General features: G+C 36.0%; 1 protein-coding gene across 1 annotated transcript in view; it reads right to left on the bottom strand.

Annotated features, from left to right (window-relative positions):
- Nucleotides 1-7,374, bottom strand: part of LOC145690637 (uncharacterized) — a 30,693-nt gene extending 23,319 nt beyond the window's left edge. Inside the window, exon 1 of the mRNA XM_081765720.1 lies at nt 7,255-7,374. The gene's annotated coding sequence lies outside the window, so the exon portion shown is untranslated. The remainder of the gene's footprint in view (nt 1-7,254) is intronic.
- Nucleotides 7,375-25,124: the final 17,750 nt, after the last annotated feature.

Genomic DNA, 25,124 nt, shown 5'->3' on the forward strand with positions numbered 1-25,124 from the left:
TTTTTACACAACGACTGCGGTGACAATAATATTTACGGAATAGGTTAAATTTTGTTCCTACCGTAGTTAACATGGAACATTGAAAGATTTTACAAGCGATTTGGAAATTTCTATTGTTTTATTCATTATAAACATATAGTGAATTAATATTTTACTTATAGTTACAAATGGCCAACCGGTACTTTATTGGTTGAAGCAAAAAAAAGATGTATGACTCGAACAAGAATTGAACGCGAAACCCTTTACTCATGAGTCAAAGATATTCCTCACTTTGCCACGCCGACACTTGGTAAATGTGTGCGTGTGCAATATATGCAGCGAGTAGAAAACTTTAAGACGGTTTTTCTCCGTTATTTTTGGCCACTGCGCACTTCCAGTTAGCAATATTAATACTCTTAATGTGCACTACCAACTCGCAAAAAATGGCCCCGAAGTTCACTTACCAAAGTCTGCCTTCTTGTTAGTGATTAAGAATATACTTTCTGCTTCAAGGCATACTGTACTTTGTTACGTTTATAATCGTTTACTAATTTATTTCATTCAATCATGACTCCAGTGATGAAGTGACATAATTATACTATTTTCTTTTCCATTCCATTTTTAGTCGCTCTTCAGCATATCCATTAAGCGAAAAAATCCAGTTTTTCCTCATTATTCTGCGATCACAAAAGAAATTAGGTACACAGGGTTAAAGTTTATTGTTTCCTTCAGCATTGAAGCTACATGAGACATGGCCCTAGAGATTAACGTGGAATCCGAACATGAGGTTCTGCAGAGAACCGAATCTGGGCTTCCAGCGCCGAAGACGTATATCCTAATCACGTAACCATGAGGAAGGATCACGAGAAAAGGGGGGAGAAAGAGGGAAAAAGAAAGAAAAAGTAGAAAATTACATTAGTTGTAAGTTCGTGGTGCATTAGTAAGTACAAAAGCTTTCTCAATTGTGATATTCGTATTTCTATCTTACTCCTTGTCACAATTTTCTAAATTCCTTCTGGTAGATCGAACCGATTTTCTTTCCCTTCTCGCAGTAGTTTGGTTCCTTCTGCGTATTTGAATCTACTTACGTTATTAGAGTAATTTATCTAAGGAGTACCATCACAATATCATAAAATACTTTTAACTATAAAAGTGTATCGCAGCCTTTGTATTTTAATAAATTATTCATGCAAACGTCTTCAACTTTTTTTCTCTTTCTTTTTTTTATGCCTTTTCTATTTTCATACGGTGGATTTTAAAATAGCATGAACAGTGAAAACCTGGATTGGAAATCCAGATTAATTCAGTTATTTGTTTAATTATTTTTCAATTTTTTTTAAACACTGGATTTTAAACTTTACCGAATCAATATTTTTAAAGAAATAATTGATTTTATTTCATTACTTTTAGAATATATTTAACTACTTTTTCAAGTGCATATTTGGAACCTAAAGGCACAATTTTTGGAAGCTAGAAATCTGAAGTTTAGTTACGAGTCATGATGTTTCAGTGAAAGATCAACTTTTATACCCACATTTGTGACTCTATTTCCGGCTTGTTGGTTTAACTCCAACCCTTTTCAGATCACAAATCAATAACTTCTCCACAATATTATGAGTTCTAAAACTGATAGGTTGGATGGAGGGGTTTAACGTAACTACCAGTACCGAGACTATATGAGACGTAAACTACAGCTTAACGTGGGATCCCGAACGAAATAAATTTGCACTGGGAATCGGGTCCAGGTCTCCCACACTAATCACTAAGAGTGTACTTCCATTTTTTCCTGTTTATCGCTGCAACAGGTTTATGATCAATTTGTCACTTTCTTCCTTAGCGTAAATGTCATAATCATAAAATGTTACGTTAAAAACTACATTTCTTCTGAATCTGACACGAACTTTCCCAGATATAATATAACGTTCCAAAATACATACTGTCTTTCCACTCGGTAATAAGGCTAATTTATTAATTATATTTTAATTAAATACAGGACATAATTTATTTTTCTAATATGCTTAAAGATCTAATAGCATGATGCGGATAGCTCATATTTTTCTTTCCTCTCCTGTTTATACTTTCACTGACAGACCAATTTTTCATTAACATAATACGTATGAGAAATTCGGTTCAGAAGAAAAGTGCCTTCATTTCATAGGTAAAACACAGAAAAGACACGCATTTCAAACAATGCCTGAGTCAATATTGCTTCGCTCTCTCGCCCTATAGCGTACAGTGGTGACTCACTGAATAAGTAGTTGATTGCTACTAAAGAAAATTTCATTGGGTCGACAGTCTCATACACACACACACACACAAAAAAAAAAATCACACTTGCCATATCATTTTTTCATAAATGGAAAAAGAATATAGTAACTTGCTTTATAGCCGTGAATGTAGTGAAAAGCAGTATACTGGGAACACATCGTGTTGCTCAAACTTCTAGATCGGCGGGAGCTCATGTGGTTCGGATTCCACGTTAATCAGTAGGTCCACGTCTCATATAGCCTCGCTGCTGAACGGGACGTTAAACTCAAAATCAACTCAACTCAACTCAAACTTCTAAATGGCTCACCTGTCAGATTTTGTCATCACGGATCGTAGAGTCGGGTAGAATACGTTAGAAAAATATTAGGTTCGGATAGTGCTTGTATGTTGCATTTTTAAATACCTTCATGTGGGTTACCGCCGTGATACAAGTTCCTATAGCACTTTTGTTTCACACTAGTAGCGCTAGAGTTTTAAAATAAAGTACTTTGCACACTGCGTGGAAATACTACGGCAGCGCAAGATAATATTTGGCACACCCCTTTTTCACATGTTCTTACTTATTATTAACGCTGTGTAGCAGTTACACTGGTTTTACACTAGTAAATCTACATTTGTAAACATAAAATATACTTGTATTTCTTACTATTTACATCAGTTACCTGTACGAAATTTGGTTCAAGTGGACTTCACAATGACTGCTCCAGTTGATATCCTTACACAGAAACAAGAAATCATACTCGATTAATTTTAACAAATGGATCCACTTTCGTAAACCCTAAGCTAATCAAGCCCTATGCTACTCTATTACACTATATCCCGTGGTCTAGTGTAACGGAGTCGTTAATGCTCTCGCGTTGTGTGCAAGCGGTCCTGGGTTCGATTTCCGGTGGGGATACTCAATCAGATCAAGTGTAAAAACGGGTAAGGGCTACATGTGCGGGACATCTTATTATTTGTATAATCTCTTCCAATACACTCTGAATAACTAGTCAGGTTTCTTCTTCAGGCAGGCAGTATCTCACTTCACATCTTTCCAGAACTGGTAGTTCATGGCACAATGAGCACTCTCCTTTCTTTCAAGATTAGAATTGCAACATTCTGTCTTATGATAACAATTTTATTGCCACATACACTCGACATTTGCAGGTTGGGGAGCTGTTCCTTCCGTGTTTAAACGCATATGCATTGTGATTAAATAAAAAAGAATTTTAAAAATCGCAATCGGCAGGAAACTCAAATTTTCCAAGTAACCAAACCACAGTTTGCATTCTACTTCTGTTAACATTATCTTTCTGTATTTTCCCCTTGAAGCCAGTGTTTTTTCGTTCCGATATTCTACATGCACAGCCTATAAACTTAAAATTGTATAACACTTGTAGAATAAAATGACAAAAACCTACTTATATTAAATAGTAACTATAAAAATGGAAGATCGGTTATATAAATCTCAATAGTTAAAAGCAAGAAGTTAGGATTTAATAATGGTGCATGATGGCATAAATTCAATATCTAACCACGAAATATCCATATTCGATTTCATGGAATTTTCAGATGTTGTACTCTATTTTAGAACTGGTAAAAAATAAACATACACTAAAATGGTTGATTTTCTGTGCCTGATGGACTGTTTGGTGTCAGGGTCAAAATCGAAATATAATTATGAAGCTATTTGAACCAAGTCACTATTCTGATCACATTAAAAAAAAAAAAAAAATCTTAATTTACTTTTCTAATTGAAAAAGGCTCAAGATCGAAATACGTGGAATAAACAAATTCAGGCACAAGCCCCCCCCCCCAAAAAAAAAATCATTATTCCCAGGACCTACCAAAATGCAGAATAATAATAATGCTAATGGAATTTTGTTTATCTCAACTTATAAGTATAAGGACGATTAAAATTCTTCATGCTATAATCCATTGGAAAGTTCTATTATGTTTAAATAATAAGTTCGTGACCGACAATTATGTCAAGTATTAACAGCATAATTAACACTTGATTCGAGAAAACTTAGTCTTCTACAACTTTATTTACTGTCCTCGAGAAGCTTCAATACAACGATATATAATAAATTACTGTTCTGTATTTATTGAAGTGACCGTTAACAATGCTTCAGTCATTCAGTGGATTGACATTCGAGTACATTGTATCTGTCCGAAAGTAACTCTCATAAAACGTTTCTCATTTTAACGAAACCCATATGCATTAGTTTAATTTGCAGAAATAGCTTATTATTTCGTGTTTCAATCCATCGATTTTAAGAGATAAAAGCCACCTCATGTTGCACGTTTGAGCATTTTTATATAATAATTCAATGAATAAATTATTTGATTTCCACAAGCAGGAATGTACAGACGGGCCCGGTCTGCTCCCTAAAGTTAACGAATCTAATTCTTAACCCTAATCTGCTTAATCACTTTAAAAGCAGTTCCACTTACCGACAAGCAGCTGGCGCGTGTATTATATAATTTACCCTTTGTTTCTTTTAAGTATGTCTTTATAAGCAGTGTTCAACTTGCCTGTACATTTTCTTAAATCGAATATTCTTAATTTTTTTTAAATTCTCCATTACCTTCCTATACTCGAAATAAAACCACTTGATAGAACTCTCCTAAATCTATATGCCTTTATTAGCGGATATGATTATTAATTTTGGGCTATGTTCTGATCAAGAGGGCCAAAAAGAGTTTCAAAAAATTGCAGAAGAAATGAGTTTAAGTAAGGGAAGCACAATTGATTTGTGTCTCATTTAAGAATAAAATAGAAGTACATTTTGTAGAAATGCGAAATGGTGAAGAGACTATGTGTACTTACTGAAAGCGCACATAAGGAAATATACATACTATGTTTTAAGTAGTTAGCCTTAACCTAACCTAACGTAGGCTTAAAGTATGAGAAATTAGCGAAATTGTAAACTTTTTCAAAAAAAAAAAAAAAAAAAAAAGGCTCCGTTAACTAAACATTGTTTTTTTATTCTTCCTTACATAACAATTAAAATCATTAGTTCACAAGTGACCGGGAATGTTCTGGAACACATGTTCCCCCCATAAAGTAATAGCTGGGTTGGTTCCTTTCTGTACCAAAGTTTAATATTTAATTCACATAGTACTGCCGAGCGAGCGTTAACTAGTGAAGGCGGGTTAAAGCCACACAGGGTCACGCGTGTTTTCTGTCTATTACAGCTTAATGGGAAGAGGGACCTGTGTTCTACAACCTTGCCCGAGTAACACTATATACTTCACACAATTCTCACAGCCATGTCTGTAACAAACTATACTAATCTTTTGGTATTCTAGCCTATCTGTGTTTCATTTAACGGAAATTAATTTCAGGTGATGGCCAAGTATAAGAACGCTATATTTGGCAAAACTTACAAGTAAAAGAAATACATGATTATAAGGAACAAATTTCTGCATGCAACTGAACTAAATAGTGCTGTAAGTAATATAGCTATAGCTATTTCATGTTTACAAGTGTACTGTTACCAGTTGAAAATAATTATAAGTGTTTTAGGATGGTTAAAGTAAGTAAATGCACATGAATTATGAATGTATTCCACATGAATTATGAATGTATTACATAATTTACTATTTTGTCGCCGGTGGAGTATTTCTCCATAGTGTGCAAAAACTGTATTTTATGTTTACAAGAGTCCCGTTACAAGTGTCAGACCATCGCAAGTGCTACAGGAACACTTATCACTGCGTAAATCTCCCGTCACTATCTTTGTGTACACGCACACCTACTGTCTGCTCCGTTCCAATCCACTCCCTCCGATGCACACGGGTCACAAGCTTCACCAAGTTGTTAGGCGGTTAGGTAGCATTTATATTATCCAGTGTCCACCTAGTACAGGTTGGTCTATGTTCATTGCACTGTGGGGTTATGCCATATGTGTGGGGTTTGTAACGAACGTGCAGGTTTACCTTTGGCGAATCACTCGAAATAATTATTGAATTATAATTCTTTCACTAATTTGATTCGTATTGTCACCTAAAAGATTTGCGCTGGGCGACATGAAAATATCTGACTTGGCATTGATAAAATACAAGGAGACCACCAGAAGTCATTCTTGAAAAATTACAATTCCTTTTCGACTTGCTTATAAATACAGCTTTCGTTTATATGGTGTATGAATTACGGTGCAAAAACACAAACCAACCTGTGCTACGTGGCCACTAAAATACACGAATGCTACATGCTCGAGTCAGAGCACGGCGAAGCTGGTGCGCGTCCGAAGAAAGTAAGCGCGTCAGCGATGATAGGTGTACGCGTAAGTGAGGATAGTGAAAAGAAGTGGGTTGGCAAAGATACGAGTTTCCGTAGCACTTGTCATGGTTTCATACTAGCAACGCTCCATTCTGAACATAAAATACAGCTTCTGTATACTGTGCAGAAATACATCGCCAGTGAAAATAACATCTAGTAAAGTAATATTTCATATGCACTCAATTATTTCGTTCATCCTAAGGTACTTGTAATGATTTTACACTAGTAACCCTACACGGTCAATGTTCCGTTAAGGGGGTCCAGTAATTTCTTCCACACGAAATTTACAATTTCTCCACTTCTTTCTATTGATTTTCGTTTGATCACATAATATAATGTTATATTAGGTTAGGTTATTTTAGTGTTGGACCCCCTACACTAGTAACTCTAAACCTAAAATATGGGTGTTTGTCGCCTGCAGAAATGTGTTCCTTATAAATATGTCTTTTCATATAAAGTATTGAATTTTACCTGTATATATTCAAAAACTACACTAGCACCTACACGAAATTGTGAGAGTTGTAATTTTGAACAATTAGTTCTAGTGGTCCCATTAATCTTTCCCTGTGCCATATGGAATTTTGCCATGTCGCCAACCGAAGCTGTCTTGGCGGACAGTAAGAAAATTACTTATAAAACTATAATTATTCAACCATTATTATGAGTGGTGTACCAAATTTGAGTTCTGCATAATTTGCGTTTGAAATGCATTGACTGCCCTAATCCTGTATACTTACCTCACTATAAATGATTCATTTCCGTTTCAGTTTACGGTATCATTTTCAATACAAAGTGCAAGTACATAAACAAATGTAAAACACAAAATAAAAGTTTTAAGCACTGTTGCCAACTCCCGGGTTTGAAATGTCGCTAGTTTAGTACTCTAAAGTCGCTAGAAGTCGCTAAAAGCCTCCTGCCAAGTCGCTAAAAAAGTCGCCATATAATTTTACAAAGCAATTAAAATAATTTAAATGTTTTACAATGGAAGACTCGAGTATTTTTTCTTTGAAAAAAATATCATCTTGACAAAACTACTGCACTACGCACTTTGAAGAATACAAAATTAATAAATATGGCATTAAAAGTTTGGAAATACTCACCCATTTACTCCTCATCAGAGTCATCGGAAAATGAATGCAAATCCTCTTCCTCAATTTCTTCCGAAGATTCATCTACAGATGTTGATGGTGTTCCTGAGGTTGATGGTTGAACTCCAGATATTGATAGCTGCGAAGCTCCGAACGAGTAGGTTTTGCCGCTTTTGTGCCAATCAATTTAATAACTTCAGAAGGAAGATTATATGAGTAGCACGCTGCATTAAAATGTTTAAGAGATGTTCGCACGTTCAAGATGGCACTTACTGTCTTCGTGCTCAGACGGTTTCTAAGTTTGGTTTTCACAGTACTCATGACACTAAATACACGTTCGACTTCAGCGTTGGAATGTGGCAAGGACAATACTGTCATTGCTAAATTAGTTAATTCTTCAATTATTACTAGTCCCACTGCGTCTCTGTAATTACGCACTTCAGCCCAAAATGCAATAGTATTACTTGTATTTTCCCATTTCACAGAGTTCAGAGTATGCCACTGAACAATGATTTTATCAATGCTTTTCTCATGAAGCCCAAAACACTCAGCCAATTTCATTATATCGTTATATCTTTGTGGCTTTATGCTTCCTCCACACAACGTAATGACATTTTCTCTAATATGTTCACATTTTCTGATAGACGTTGTTGTAGTTCTTTAAACAGCTTAATTGTAAAATCAATGCATCTTTTCCGAAGTACCTTATCATCATTTCGCAATTTGGCATCGTGGACAGCTTTTCCGAGAGCATAACCAAGATAAGGCGATGGATCTAGGTAGCTTTTAATGTTGCTGGTAAAAACATTCATCTCTGCAGAAGGTGCAACTACTTTCGAAGAAACTGCATTGCAAAGGTGAATGAGTTTGTCGAGTAACCGTGTGGTGTCCGTGTTTTCTCCTTCAAAAACCTTAACAGCACTTTGAACTTCATTTAAAACTGTCTTTAGGTATGTCAAATACAAAAAAATTCTAATATCAGAGTACATAGAATTTTACAGCACATTTCCGCTGTGTAACAGTTATTCTTATTTTTCGCAATTTCAAAAAATAATTCAGTCCATTGCTTTAGAATTCTGTCCACCACCGGTTCAATTGAAAGCCATCTAGTTGCACAAGTCTTCAACAATTTCAAAGGGTTTTCTCCACAATTTATGGTTTCATATATTTGTTTGTATTCTTCTTGACGATTGGGTGATAAAGAAAGCCAGTTATATGTTTCCCTTAAAAGGAATTCAATATTCCTTGGAAGAGTAGATTCAGAAGCGTGAGACACTGCCAGCTGTAGAGAATGGCAAATACATCGCACAAGAACTAAATAAGACAAACCGAATTCTTCTTTCAAAATTCTGTATACTCCCTTGTTCACTCCTGTCATTACCGAAGCATTGTCCGTGCCAATACCTACAAGATTTTCGACATTCAGTCCCAAATTTTTCAGTGTGTTTACGAACGTCAAAGCGATGTCTCGCGCACTAGCTGAAGAGAGGGAAACAAGTTCCAGGAACGTCGAAATAACCCGACACTAAGATACACTAAAATACCGCACTACAACACTTAATTGTTTGGTTACGCTAATATCCGCTGATTCATCCAAAATCGGTACTATATTTATTATCTTCAATATCAGTCACGATTTTTTTGCTGGAAATGTGGAGCTAACACCTCACGAATAATCTCACTGCATTTCATTCGACCTAACCTAATTTTTGGACTTGCCGCGGAATCCGAAAACACCTTCTTACAAAGCGCAGTTAAATGTTTTGTATTCATCGAGCAATGTTTGTCAATAAACATGGCAACAGAGCCCTCTGCAACTTTAGATGGTTTAGTGTCAACTCATATAACTAGAAGGAGTAAACGATATTCTGGGTTGCGTCTTCGAAGTATGCAATTTTGAGTTTTCTTCATGCTTTTTACTTTTAAGGTGTTTACCAATGTCAATTATCTTTGCGCAAAATGTAGTTTTGCAATAAGCGCATAATGCTTTGGTTAAATCTCCGTCAACTGGCTTTAGCCAGCCTTTAAATTTTGAATCACTTTTCCATCCTTTATATAATGTTGACTATACGATTTTTTGGAGGAATAAATTCATATTGCTTTCGTATTGGAACACTTCACTCGACTCACACCACGAAAATTTCTGTATAATTTATATAGATCGCAGTTACTGTATATTAATATACAAATCACACGCACTACACTGAACCAGAAAAGCACAATGTTCTCCAGGGCCACTGTCACTTCACGCACTGTGTAATGTAAGAGGTTACCAGCGGTCAACTAGTTAGATACGGGAAATTCCCGGATTTCCGATGCCGCAGAGAAGAAGGGCATAATCCCTATAGCAGCGATGAATCCAACGAAGTAATTCGCTCATAGTAGTAGTGCAACCTTGTGTGTAAAAGTAATTATTAGTATCACAAACTGCAAAATTTTGGAACCTTTAATATAAATATAGCACAAAATCTTTGAATTCCTAAATGTTGCTAAATTTGTCGCTAGGTGCTAAATAAAAAAATTTGTCGTTAGACACTTCCAAAAGTCGTTAGTTCTAGCGACAAAGTCGCTGAATTGGCAACACTGGTTTAAATTCAGGAATTTAAAAGTAGCGGCCTTGCTAGGTACGTCTATCATTGCTCTACATTTTGTAGAAAAATCAAATTGAATTATTCACAAAAATTATTTAAACAATTTACGTGGTCATGACGTAAGTAAAAACCAAAATGACACGGGTGTAAACCCGAATTCGCCCGTTATTCAAAATTGTTCAAAGTAAAACCATTATTAAAAAAGCGGATCTCTGTCTGTCTCTCTCTCTCGCAATGTTTGATGCTCCAAGAACATGTCTACGGAGCAATCCAGATGGGAAAATGGGGATTTATTCATTTAGAGATGAAGGGGCTTATGCAGAGTAGTTTTGACGTCTGATTAAAACCCTACTACGCACTTAACTAAAGGGTGGTTATCAAAATTGTATTCAGAGTCTTTGATTAGGACGTAGTATTTGACGAAGTTAATCACATGTGACTAATTAATCTAGGGCAGAGACTAATCTTTTACCCATGGTTTAGCGTGGGACACAACATTTCGTATTTCGTGTTTTCATTTTTACAAATTACGCATGCGCTGATCTACTTTTCCGTAATTGCCACATTTATTTTTCTCACCCGATGTATGGGAGTTATATAAGTTAATCATACCCAAATCATCTTTTTAGTTGCACTCAAAGTAGACTGAATACCAAAAAGTGCATCTTCATTAGTAAAAAGTTAGTAAACTACTAACTAGTCTGTGACTAAAGCTCGATTAACAAATTCTCTCTGAATACAGCCCCAAAAGTCTTATGCAGGGTCCTTTTGACGTATGATTAGAATCATACTAAAAGCCTGACTACTGCAGGGAACTTATGTTATTCCTTTTCTTAAGTATGGCATTAATAACGTGTCAAAACAATTCTGTATAAGGCCTGAATGATCCAGGTTGAATACAGAAACGAAGTGCGTAAACACAATAGATGACAATTTAGCCTATTTGGAAAGGCATTTAGCCATACAAATCTACTGAATGGTTATAGCCATAATGGGCCTTATGCATAGTAGTTCTGACGCGTGTTAACTAAAGCATTATACTAACATATGTTTACTGCAGTAGTCAGGCCTTTAGTATGACTCTAATCAAATGTCAAAACTACTCTGCATAAGGTGAAAGATAACTTATTTTTTGAAAATCTTGTGCCATTTTTGGCTTTCAAATTAGCCATTAAATTAATTCTAAAAATAATTTTTCTTTGAAAATAAAGTGATTTTTTTTTTTTAAAAAAAAGCCTATTTATCATTATATATAGTAGTATTAATTGATTTCTCTAGACAAAGGGGGCCTTATGCAGAGTCGTTTTGACGTCTGATTAAAACCATACTACGCGTTGACTAACGGGTGGTTATCAAAATTGTATTCAGAGTCTCTGATTAGGACGTAGTATTGGCAGTAGGGATGGCCTTTTTCGAGAAATATGTTTTTCAATTTTCGGAAATTTCATTTTTCGTTTTTTCGAAAAAAAATTCGTTTTTCGAAAAATTTTTCGGAAAATTTTTCGTTTTTTGTTTTTCGGAAAATTTGTCGTTTTTCGATTTCTCGAAAAATTTTTCGCTTTTCGTTTTTCGAAAGATTTTTCGTTTTTCGAAAAAATTCGTTTTTGGTTTTATCGAAAAAATCTTTTTTCGTTTTTCGAAAAAATTCGTTTTCCGTTTTTCGATGATTTTTCGGTTCTCGAAAATTTTCGGAATTCGTGGAATGATAATGTGGGAGGAAATGGGAGTACCTCGAGAAAACACATGGACACGATGTTGTCTGCCACGAACTTACTTGACCTGGGATCAAATGCACGAAAGGTAAGCGTTCTAACTGAGCTACCGTGTCTCCTTGGATTTGGATTTAATGAAAGGATAGTGTATAATGCCTACTATTGACGAAACTCATTCAATCACGACCAAAATTAGTATGATTATGGAATGCGATGTATTTAGTACACACGTTAAATATTATGGTGTTTGGGACTTTGGTTCCAGAGTTATTGCTAATTAAATTTGTGTTTTAAGTTAATGATGTCAAGAAATTTCACTAAGACGCATGATCTTGATCTTGACGAAAGTTGGTAGGATCGTAAATATTGACAAGCTTTGTATGCATGGAAGCTCAGTATAAAATATTATGGTGCACAGACTTTTTGTTCCTGAGTTATTAGCTATCAATGTTAGGTTTGGAATCAGTGAAATTAAGAAATTTCATTAAAGCGCGAAAGATGGAACTCATCCAATTTTTACCAAACTTTGCAAGGTGGTAGATCTTGACGAGCTTAGTAACTATAAAGGAAACCAAGAAAGATCTGTCACTTTTTCACCCAACACCTTCAAACATCGATATGTAACCTAAGACATACCTGGAAGATCAAAAATAGTCTCCATCATAATCGACGACCTTCTGCCAACGTTTTGGAAGGCCATGCATTCCATCGCGGTAGAACTTGGTGGGCTGTGAAGCGAAGAAGGTATCAAGTGCATTTTGCACCTCTACTAGGGATTTGAGCTAGTGTCCTCTAAGCTGATTGTCCAAGGAATGGAACAGGTGATAATCAGACGGTGCAATGTCCGGGGAGTATGGCAGATGAAATAGTTTCCATCCAAAGTGTAGAATGGTGTCCCGGGTATCCTAGCCACGTGGGGCCTAGCGTTGTCCTGTAACAGGAGGACCCATTTGCGATTCAGAAGTGCTGGTTCTAGTCTTGAGTTTTTTCTTGCACACAGCTCAACTGCTGACAGTACACAGTTGCATTGATGCTCTGACTAGCTGTAGCAGTATTTTTTTTTTTTAATACTGTCCAGAAAATTTGGACTTAAACTTAGTAAAATCAAGAAATTTCATGAAAACGCGTTAAACTCATCCGATATTGGCTAAAGTTATATGGTCATAGACTTTAACGAGTCTGGTACGCGTGCGAGCTCAGCACGAAATATTGTCATACACAGACCTTTTCAGGGGCGGATCCAGGGGGGCGATCGGGGCGGTCGCCCCCCCAGAAGAGGAAAACTTTCATATTTTATATATATAAGTAAAATATATTCCAAAGTTTTGTGCCCTTAAATGTAGCAGTATGACAACCCACCGCCCCCCCCAGAAGTCGGTCCTGTATCCTCCCCTGGACCTTTCGTTCTCGGTTCTTGAGGGATATAAATTAGAAATAATAATTCACAAAGGTAAACAGTGTAAAATTTATATTTTACAGAATATTAAAAAATAAGTATTTACTAATAGTGATTATTAATGTGTTATCGACAATATGGCATTACTGCTGTATCGCCGAACCAATTTGAAAATCGAAAAAATGGAGCAAAATATACTGTATTCGGTTATATTTGGTTGGATTACATTAAATTACGTTAGATTATGTTATTAGGTACACAGTTTTACTATATGGATCCATAGTATAAGTAGTAGTAGGAGTAGTAGTATTAGTAGGAGGAGGAGGAGTAGGGGTAGTAGTAGTAGGAGGAGGAGAAGGAGGAACGGGTTACAAGCCCCGCATGGGTTGGTTGGGTTCTATTCTCGACATGAAATGGGCAAATTAAAGATTTGCGCAAATTTTTCTGTACATTTTACAATCTATGGATCCGTATAGTAAAACAAGTGTACCTTTCCGCGAAATAGTCCATCCGCCTCCACATACAGTGCCGCTTACAACATCAGAAACTACCAGCAAATACAATCACTTTCTGAGCTTTTACTATTCCCCTTATCTGACTTTCAATCACTATTCCTCATAACCTTAAAAATATTCTAATTGACCCGGTAAATTTCCTAAAATTGGTTCGGCGATACAGCAGTTGACCCGACAATATATTTTATACTGTAAAAAAAGACTAACAAATTACCAAATAGAAGGATCCTGTATAACTGATCGTGATAGTATCAGACAACTCTGTAATAAATTGACTTTTAACAATTGATTTTAACAAAATATGAAACATGAAGTGATTATATGTACTGATATTGATTCTAAAGACTTCTTACTAAGATTCCCCATTCATTTCTTTTATTTTCTATAACTAATTAAGTCAGTATCAAAAGCAATTTGATTGCTTTCAAAAATAGGCAATTTAATACTAACATAATACTATTGAATGGTTTATTTGTTCTAAAGATGTTTTATATGCAGTAGGACGAAGAACTAAGTAACTGACTATAATAATCTCATCAAACGAGAATTCAAATTTTAAATATGTGGGTCTTCGTTTTCGTATTAGTTTTTACTGCTACTAACTTCAGTAGCAGAATACTACTAAGATGAAATATTTTTTATTTGGTTGTTTGTTGAAGTTTAGCGTCCCTTTTCAGTATTGAGCGAGACTATACAAAACGTGGACTACATGTTAAAGTGGAATCCGAACCACCATAACACTTCCTATGTTTTCCCGCTCGGGACCCTGTGCATCAAAAGAATACGCGCTAGCCACTAGACCAGTGGGCAGGGCTTGAAATCTTTTCTTAGAATTATGAGATTATATATTTAAAAGAAACGTTTGTCGCTTCCTAGTACCTCTCTCGTTCTATGAGAAAAAAAAATATTGTAACCAGAGATATAGTAAGTATTTATCACTTTCGGTTGCATTAAACTTAGAGATGGAAACTACCATTGTGGCACAGAATCCATATCAAAAACTGCTTCCGGCTATCGTTTTTTCTTTACTATGAAATCGGAAATGATAGTTTCTCACTATTTCCGGTTTACATAGAGACATAGCGATCGAGATGACAATATTCGAATCCGGGATTCATATTATAGAATGCCAGTAAATTTCTACCACAGGATAAAACTTGGAGATAGTATATTGCCAAGGTACTGAATTCATGCTTCTCGCTAACTATTACCATGCTTGCTCTATGATGATCAATACTGAAACCGGGAGTTGTGATCAGGGGCGGATCCAGAACGGACTTCTGGGGTTGGTGGCGGTGGGTTGTAATACTGCTACTTAGAGCTGCTTTTAAGAGCTCCAAACTCTGGGATGGGTTTTATTTATATATAAAATAAGAAAATGTCCCCTTCTGGTGGGGGAGCGCCCCTGGTTGTGATATATTTTTCCTACTTCCTGTTTTTGTAGAGAAACAAGTGAGTTTCGTTTCACAGTGTAAAACTACGGTAGACTTCCAAACTATGCGAATTGAATACTCAAACTTCAGTACAACAAGTAGCACAACTAAAACTCCTGGTTGGAATAGATTAATAAGATCAAAGATAGAATCTGTTCCTCGGATTCTGAATCCGTATCAAAAAGCCGTTTGTAGCTATCACTTATCGTTTTTGTTCTATGGCGATAAAGATTAAAAGCAGGAATGGCTAATTTGAACCGGCTTGAATAGAGGGTTAAGGGAGGAGATAGAATTTATCCTTAGGACGCTGAATCGATTTCAGAAAAATCTCTTCTCGATATCTTTTATAGTTTTTGCTTTATGAATATAAGTATTGGAACCGAAGGTAGTAGTGAATTTCAAGCATTTCCGGTTACAAAAGAGTGAAGCAGGTTATGACGATATGTTCTCTTAAAACCCTAAATTGATTCCAGAAAATTGCTTGTCGCTACCTATTACAATTTTTGTTTTATCGCGACAAGTGTTAAACCGGTTAATGAAGAAGGTGGAATTTGTTCTTGGGATGCTGGATTGATTTTTTAAAAAATGCATCTCAATATCTCACCGATTTTGCTCTATGAAAATTAATATTACCTATAAAATCAAAAATAGTAATAAACTTCAACCATTTTTGCCCTTGTGGAATGTCGCGGATTGTAATGGTATTTCCTCTTGAGACATTGAATCGATTGTAAGTGAATCACTTGTCGCTATCTATTACCAATTTTGTTCTGTGGTGATATATGTTGAAGCTTGTACTCGTTAATTTGAACCACTTCTGGTGTGGATAGAGATCAAGGGAGAAGGTAGAGCCTATTCTTAGAACGCTTAGTCGATCACGAAAAACCGCATCACGATTTCTCCAAATTTTTGCTCAGTATTGAAACGTATAGAAATCAGTATTGAAACCTATATACTAATAAATTCAGCCACTTTCAGTTTCGATAGTATTGTGGGTTGAGATGATATACAGCTTATATGCTCTTTAGACGCTGTATCGATTCGACAAAAAAAAAAAAAAAAAAAAAAAAAGTGGCTATCTATTACTATTTTTGTTCTATATCAATCAATGTTGAAACTGAAAATGTTATTTTAAACAACTTCCGATCTGAATAGAGGATTAATGGAAAAGATAGACCTATTTCTTGGTAGCTGAATCGATTGCAAAAATGTACATCTCGATATCTCGTAATTCAGTATTGAAACCGGAAATAATAGTAAATATAAACAATTTCTGGTTTTGATTGAATGTTGTAGATAGTTATATGTTGTCTTAAAACGCTAAATTGTTTGCAGTAAATCACTTCTCGCTATCTATTACTCTTTTCATTCTATAGCGATAAAAATTGAAACCAAAAAAAGGTTATTTGAACACTTTACGGTTTGAATGGAGGGTTAATGGAGGAGATCGAACCTATTTTAGGGGCTCTAAATCGACCGCAAGAAACGACTTCTCAATATCTGTTACTGTTTTTGCTCTGACCCCTGTCGACAGACAGACGGACAAAGCCATTCTAAAGACTTCCGACACTTACGCATAGCTTAATCTGCAAGTGTAATAAGGGTGAACATTGATTATATTCTTGGGACACTGAATTGGTTCTGGAAAACCGCGTCTTTCTATATATTACCGTTTGTGTTCTGTGGTGATCAACAATGTAGCAGAAAGCGATAGATCTCTACCACTTCTGGATTAAATAAAAGTCAAATGCATTAGATGAATCTATTCGTGTTGCAAACATATGCTTCTCGCTATTTCTTACCGCTCTTGCTCTGATGCTAGCCGACAGACGAACAGATGGATAGACAGACAGATGAACATAGCCGTTCTATAAGACTTCCTATACGTATGCATAGTATAGTATAGTTTGGAAGTACTAACAAATGAATGAATTTAGTTTGTTGTACGAAAATTATCCGTTTTTCGTTTTCCGAAAAAATTTTCGTTTTTCATATTTCGAAAAATTTTTCGTTTATCATTTTTCGTTTTCGAAAAATTCATTTATCGAAAAAGTATTTTTCGAAAAAATGTGGCCATCCCTAATTGGCAGTGGCGGCTACTGTTAGTGTTGCAGCGTTGCGCAACGACCAAAGTATTTCAAGAAAAAAATATTATTATCAATAGTAGTAAAGAGCAGAAAAATGCGTTTTAAGGTTAGTTTAAAGGAACAAGTTTTGCCGATAGATGTCACTACAGACTTTGTATCTGTCTCATGTATTTTTTACCTTTCACGAAAATTCACGATTTCTCTTACAAATTTCAACCAAGAGATTTCAAATTTTTAGAGAAGGAACTTCATAACCCATCAAAGGCAACAATTCGTGCCGATTTCTTATTTAGATTTTTCTTCATTGTTGAAATGGCTTGTTTCTTGAAAGGGATATCCAAACCTTTAACAATATAACTGTTTCAACAAAGAAAAAAATTCTAAATAAAAAATCGGCACGGATTGTTTCCTTCGATGGGTTATGAAGTTCCTTCTCTAAAAATTGAAATCTCTAGGTTGAAATTTGTAAGAGAAATCGTGAATTTTCGTGAAAGGTAAAAAATACATGAGACAGATACAAAGTGTGTAGTGACATCTATTGGCAAAACTTGTCCCTTTACACCAACCTTAATACTTGCATATATACACTTTAAATACAATATTTTTTACTTCTGTAACTGTCCGTTCAGTTAATCAGTTTTTAAAAGCGAAAAATAATCCGTCACAGAGTCTCTAGTTTATATTGTGTTGCAGCGAGCTTACAACGACCAGATTCCATCAGCGCGGCAATTGGAGAAAATGCGGGTCTACTGTGAGGAGAAAACAAATGAAAGTAGACCCGCATTTACAAGCTAATTCTCAGCTTATATTGATAATGAAGGCTTTTGTGAATCAAATATTAAGAAGTCAGTATGTAGAATCGCTCCCCCCCCCCCTCTGTGGATAGTATTTTAGTATAAACATATTTCTTTTATAAAATAAATATATTTTACACTCTTGATAATTTCCACAAAAGTGTATGATGGGGAACGACATATTGAATTTGGGACTAGTTAGCAATGCTCAGGGGCGTAGCCACGAAGGGGGAGGTCGACCGGGTCCGGACCTCCCAAAAATTTCGAAACTTGACTAACATTTGTGGATTTTCTTAACGAACTGTATTTGTTTAACAGAGAAATGATTGATGTAGGCTAAATATTTTATTTTACGCATCATGTACTCTTCTTTTCTTATAAAAATAATCGTTCTATCATTTTTTTCTAAAAATATAATGACAGTAAGTAAGAATTATTTATCGTCTTTTCGGATGCAGTATAAGACAGGTTCCATATTATGTAGACGTATTGGACCTCCCTCAAATACTTTGGACCCCTCCCAGTTACATTTCTGGGTGTAGAATTGGCAGTGCTGTTTGTTTTGATGTTCTTTGACTTTTGGCTTCTGTTACATGCTAATCCTTCATCTGGCGGGTTTCGAGGTTTCCTTTCCAGAACATATCACATTGGTAAGCATTGTTTCGCCTCATGTGGAAGTATATTGTGTTCATCGTGCATTGCGTAACAACCAAGACGGATGATTTGGAATGTAGTTTTTTTTTCTTTTACGCACATGTGTATGTGTTGATGTATGAATATGTGACATTCGGAATTTATATACCAGTACCTATTTTGTATCAGCTGTTTTGGTTTTTAATTATTAGGTTTAATTTTATTGTGTGTGCTTTTATTCAGTAAATAACCTACAAATTCTGAATGATTTGTATAACATGAATTCTGTAAATAACTTACAAAAACATTGACCAGCTTTCAACTGAGAAAAAAATTGCAATTAAGGCTTAGACAAAACAAGCAAAGGGCAGTTCAGGAGAGTGTTCGAAAAAAAAAATCCAGTTTAAATTTACAGGATATCTTATGGCAGTAGTGTTGTTTGCACCAGATACATTTCCTCAATTTATTTTAAATTTTCCTGGATATATTGTGAATAAAGTGTGTTCAATGTACATTTTTTTAAAACACTAATCTCTGCTACGAACTCTCTTCAGTCAACGCTGAAGAGGAATTCGGATCACTGTCAGGGGCTGAGTTTGCTAGAATGTATCGTTCGCAATAATCTAGAAAAAATATTTAGTGAATTTACATAATATGAAATTAATATTAACTGTACCTATGGCGCCAGCAAAAGACGAAAAGTTTTTTTTTTTTTCCACATGAGAAAGAATTGACACTTTCAAGGAATTGAATGTCCCGAGAAAAAATATCACCATTGGCTATGATTTCCATCGAAAAAGACCTGACAATAAGAATACCAGAGTTCAACCAGCATGTATTAGACAGATTTCTCCAATCAAAGAGAGGAGAATGAACTTACTAATTAATTAAGGTGATTAATCGGATAAAATGTTCTGCATTTTTTATTTTTTAAAAACAGAATTTTATTTAATTTAACATGTCACATAGCATTTGCATCTAAAGTTATGCTGAGTAGTCAATGAGTCAACTTTATATCTTGTGTCTCTTATCGTTCGTACTGCAACACCCGAAACCAGAATCCACCGGCCGCCATTGAGTATTGGACGAAGTTAATCACATGTGACTAATTAATCTAGGGCAGAGACTAATCTTTTACCCACGGTTTAGTGTGCGACACAACACTTCGTATTTCGTAATTCATGTATTTTCATTTTTACAAACTATACATGCGTTCATCTACTTTTCCGTAGTTGCCACATTTATTTTACTCATCGTTGCATTGGGGTTCTATAAGTTAATCATACCCAAATAATCACTTTAGTTCTACTCAAAGTAGACTGAATAGCAAAAAGTGCACCTTCCTTAGTAAAGAGTTAGTATGCTTACTAACTAGACTGTTACTAACTTTCGATTAACGAATTCTCTCTGAATACCGCCCAGGGCGTTTTATTATGCTGTTAACACTTGTTTTTCAATCTTCTCTCTCTCTCTCTCTACATAAACAATATGTGGGACAATGACAGTCTACATAAACACAAACAGTACACAATCCAACGATGGTGTATCCAGTTCTGGTGTCTCGGCTAGATACAACGTCATCGATGATGACTTATTTCAATTCAATTGATAATTATGGCTGTTGACTGTCACAAATCAGATGAGTTGTTGATGGATTTTATTGAAATTTTAAAGTTATGTATCTTGTTTTTATTAGTCTTCAGTGAATAAAATTGAACATTGGAAATTTTACTATAACACACAAAAAAGGGTTTAAAATCTACATGTGGGTTATAGGTTAGCAGTACAAAATTTAGGCATTCTTTGCGTAAGAAAGCATATTTCTGAAGGTCATCTTGCCTATTTTCTTCAGAAGTTGTTGGCAACACTGCTATCCCACCTTCTCGAGAAAAGTGACACAAGTCAAAAAACCTAAAGGTCCAAGCTCGTATCCCTCGCGAGAAGAATGGCATAACTCGTAACTTGTTTTAAAGTTATTTTTAATCACAAGGTTTTTTTTCTTTTATGTGTAAAAGTGTTGTAAGTATAGCTTTAAAATTATCCCAAAATCAGAGCGCATTAGAACAAATATGACAATTTGCGTGTTATGTCACTATTCTCGTGAGGGATACGGACAAGGACCTTAATCTTTTTTTGACTTGTGTCACCTTTTCTCGAGAAGGTCCGATGTGGAACACTAACTACTAACTATGACAGTGACACTATGGACACTATATACCACAGGCTGCTATGAATAAATAGAAAATTGCACTATTGTTCATTTTAATCCCATTATAAACTAAGTCGTCGTATTTCACTATGTAGTATTGTAGTAGATGATAAAGAACGAAGTGACTTTTGTTAGCTAGTAAGAAAGACACTGTGACGGGACTAGTGAAATAAACAGAGTGAATGACTGTGTTGAGTATGGGACGGGGTGAAGTTGTACAAGGCCCCAAAAAATTAGGGAAGTCTTTAATTTGCCCGTTTTGTGTCGAGAACAGAACCTTAGAAGCTCCTACCCGTTTCTACTCCTACTGCTACCCCTACTTCAACTACTACTTATACTATGGACAGTGGTGCCCACCCCCCCTTATGTCCATGACGCACCCCCCCGCAATTGTCTATCCATAGGTATTCTTCCATGAAAAAAAATCTTTTCGATTCATTTTACCCCCCCCCCCGCCAAACATATTTATATAGATTTTTAACCCCCCCCAAATATTTCAATGACGCAGTTTGCGTCATAGCCCCCCCTTGTGGGCACCCCTGCTATGGATCCGTGTAGTCAAACTGCACGTCGGACGGTAACCAGGCGTTAGAGAACAGTCAAAGGTCAGGGGTTAATTGAACATTCGTTTTCTTCACAATAACAGAAACGTGAGAAGCGATGATGCTTTTTATATTGCTGGATAGGAGTCTGAGCAGTACGAAGACGAAGGAGAGAATACAAATAATGATGTTTCCTTGCCAAATTATGAGAGGCTTCCCAATTTCTCGTGGTGGGAATAAGTTCTATTTGCCAGTAATAAATTCCTGGTCCTGGTCGTTGTTGTTGTTGGTAGGTTCGCCATTCGGTTTGCCGTTTCTGTAGCAGCATCTCGGAGAAAGAAGATGCTGGAAGCCGGAGATCAATGCGCGTGCCAATTAGGATGCATATCTGATAAGGATATCACTGACTTCGTTCCCGGAATGTCACAATGGGATGGCGCATGAATTAACGTAACCACTTGATGATTGTTGTTTAATATGCGAAGCTGATGAAGAATGTTTATGTGCAACCATGTATTTGCAGATGTCATGGGGTTTTACATATTCCTTTTAAAGCACTAAGGCTATCACTAGAAATGCCTACGATTGGGAGTTTTCGTTGTAGGGCAATTTTCAATCCCGTGCGAATTGCCCAGGTTTCTGCTAAATAAATTGATATATCCGGGGGAAGTCTGAGTCTCTGCGTAATTAAGCGCTGATATATAGATTCCTGCTGCAACCACAGATTCATATTCGGTATGCTGTTTGGAAACATCCGTGTAGATTAAAATAGTATTTGAGTGATGAGATTGGATGTAGTGTTCCCAAAGATGGCGCACTATCCGAGGCTGATTGGTACCAAGACGTTTGAAGGAAACCCCCGGTTGTTCAAGTGTGGAAGAATGTAGAAGAGTTACATATTGTGCGGTAGGGATGGTACCGAGACCGAGACGGACTTTTATAAATCGAGACGAGATTTAGGTCAGTCTTGGTCTCGTCTCGAATATTGATCGAAAATTGCCTTTACTCAAAATTTGTTTCGTTGCTGTGTTAGATAATATCGGAACGGCTGACTGACGTAGAGTGGCGTATTTAGCGGGTGGCTATCGGGCTCAAGCCCCTCATATATACAGCCGTGGATCTAGGATATAAGCAAAGGAGGGGCTAAACTATAGTTTGCCGCTTTACCCAGTGTAAAGAAAGAAGGATTGAAGCCCATTTTATCTAGTGTATGCTTGAGCGTCAAGGGAAGCTATAGCACCAATAGCCCTCCCCTTGGATCCGCGCATAAACAGCCTCTTCCGTATTTTATATAGACACACACACACACACACACACACACATTTAGCACTGTATTACAATGCATATGAAGTGGACACGTCATTTATATATGAATACAAAACTAAAAGAAACAATAATAGTGAAAATTACACACACTAGATTAATAATTAAGCCTTACTTGTTACATCTTATTACACTGCACATATTACATGACATCATTATTAAAAATAAACTTAGAGTAAGCAATTATTACTTGCAGTGAATCTAGTAATCCTCAAACAAATATCCTCAAATGCTAAAAGCAAGTAATGACATTGATTTACTGTACATCATGTAACACTTCCATTCACTTAGCAGTTCATGTATTCCTCTACCGAGTAAAAGCAATGTTGTAATAAATATTTCTGGAGTTCTTTTTTAAATTTAGCAACAGAGTCCTGACATTTTATTTCTTTCGGAAGTTTATTGTAAAGCATAATAACTGCGTATTTACACCCTTTTTCATATAATACTGTTCTCTGTTGTAACGGCCGACCTGTGGCGCCTTCGGGCCGATCTAATTTTTTGCTTTTCTTATTGTTATTAATTCATAATTAGTATTTAAAAAAAACGTTTAATTGCTTTATTGTCATCTAATTACTGCACGTATTATTCAATGTTAAATTTCTTTCTTTATACGAGGGGCATTCAATAAGTAAAGAGACAAATTGCTATAGCTCAATAAAGATTTATTTCAATCTTTCAAAACTAAGGCTATTTTTCAATATAATCACCCTTTACAGTTATGCATTTGTCCCATCTTTCTTGCAGCTTCCTAATTCCCTTGCCGAAGAAATCTTTCGATTTACCCCGAAGCCACCTTTGCACCGCTGCCTTAACTTCCTCATTGTTAGCAAATCTTTTTCCACGTAGGGCGTCTTTGAGTGGTCCAAACAGGTAAAAATCAGATGGGGCGAGGTCTGGGCTGTAGGCAGGATGAGGTAAGACCTCCCAACCCAATTCTTGAAGCTTATCTCGGGTCAGCTGGGCTGTATGAGGGCGGGCGTTTTTCTGTACTTTAAAATGTTCCTAATGACATTGTGAACAGTTCCAACACTTACTTGAACTTCCTCAGCTATCATTTCAACAGTAATTCTTCTGTTATCACGAATAAGTCCGTCAATCCTCGATTCCAACGAAGAACCAGAAACTTCCACTGGGCGTTCACATCGGGATTCATCACCTACACTTGTTCGGCCACTTGTAAACCGATCAACCCACTTGTACACATTCGCACGGTTCATACAACTGTTACCGTACTGTCTCAACATTCGAGAAACAATTTCACTTGGTTTTACACCTTCTGCGACTAAAAACCTAATGACTGAGCGCTGTTCTTCTAAGGTGCAATCTTCTAGAGGACTTGCCATGATGAATTAAGATTTTTGAAGTTATGTTGACATAAAATTACGAAACAGCAGATCAGAGCATATCCCAAGGTTGCCAGCTAACACTCCTGAAAAAACAACAACAACAAAAAAATGATTAGTGTTAAAAATATAGACTTTGTCTCTTTACTTATTGAATGCCCCTCGTATTTTTGTTCTTTCCGTGGAGTAACTAAGCCAGACGAATACTTAAAGTTAGCTGTTGTCTCGTAAGAGGAAACTCATATCTCTTTCTCCCCTCTTTGCATCTTGAGAAACAGATCTGAGTTGGTAACCTATAAAATTCGATTCGCTGCTCATACAAGGAAACATCCAACCCTTGTGTCTTATCTGAGAGTCTGATGTTATTTTCTGAATACTTTCATTGTTCTCTGTTTAAGCCCAGATGTTTTCAAAAACATGCTAGACATATAACTAACATTTTGGCGCCGAATTGACAATTCAAAAATACTAAATATGTCTATTTTGACACTGTATAAAATAAGTGTCTAGTGAACACTTGTATTTTTGGTATCACTGTGAAACTATTAAGAAACCTATTAAAACCTGATAACGCCTGATTTTCTTTGTATTATCACATTAACCTTTGACTTTTAATTTGGATATTATGTACTAGATGACGCTAAAGCCTTATACTGTTTATAATAACGCGCATGCGTGACTATTGTAGTTAACACCCTAAATAGTCGTTTAGATAAACAGCATCCAATCTAAACGCAAAGACTAATTTTATTGCACACGAGTGTCCTCCCTTTTGAAAAGACACCACCCTATTATACTTCCACGTACGTAACGTGTGGAAAAACTCCCTGAATACAAATAGCTCTACAAACTGTTTTCTGGGGAAAACCCATCGTCTTCGACGGAGGAGAATTGCTGCGTTAACACGGAGCAAGAGCCTCGCGCTCGTAGCCGGGCTT

This window comes from Thermobia domestica, chromosome 7 (genome assembly GCF_964235325.1).
Source record: "Thermobia domestica chromosome 7, izTheDome1.hap1.1, whole genome shotgun sequence".
Lineage (NCBI taxonomy): Eukaryota > Metazoa > Arthropoda > Insecta > Zygentoma > Lepismatidae > Thermobia > Thermobia domestica.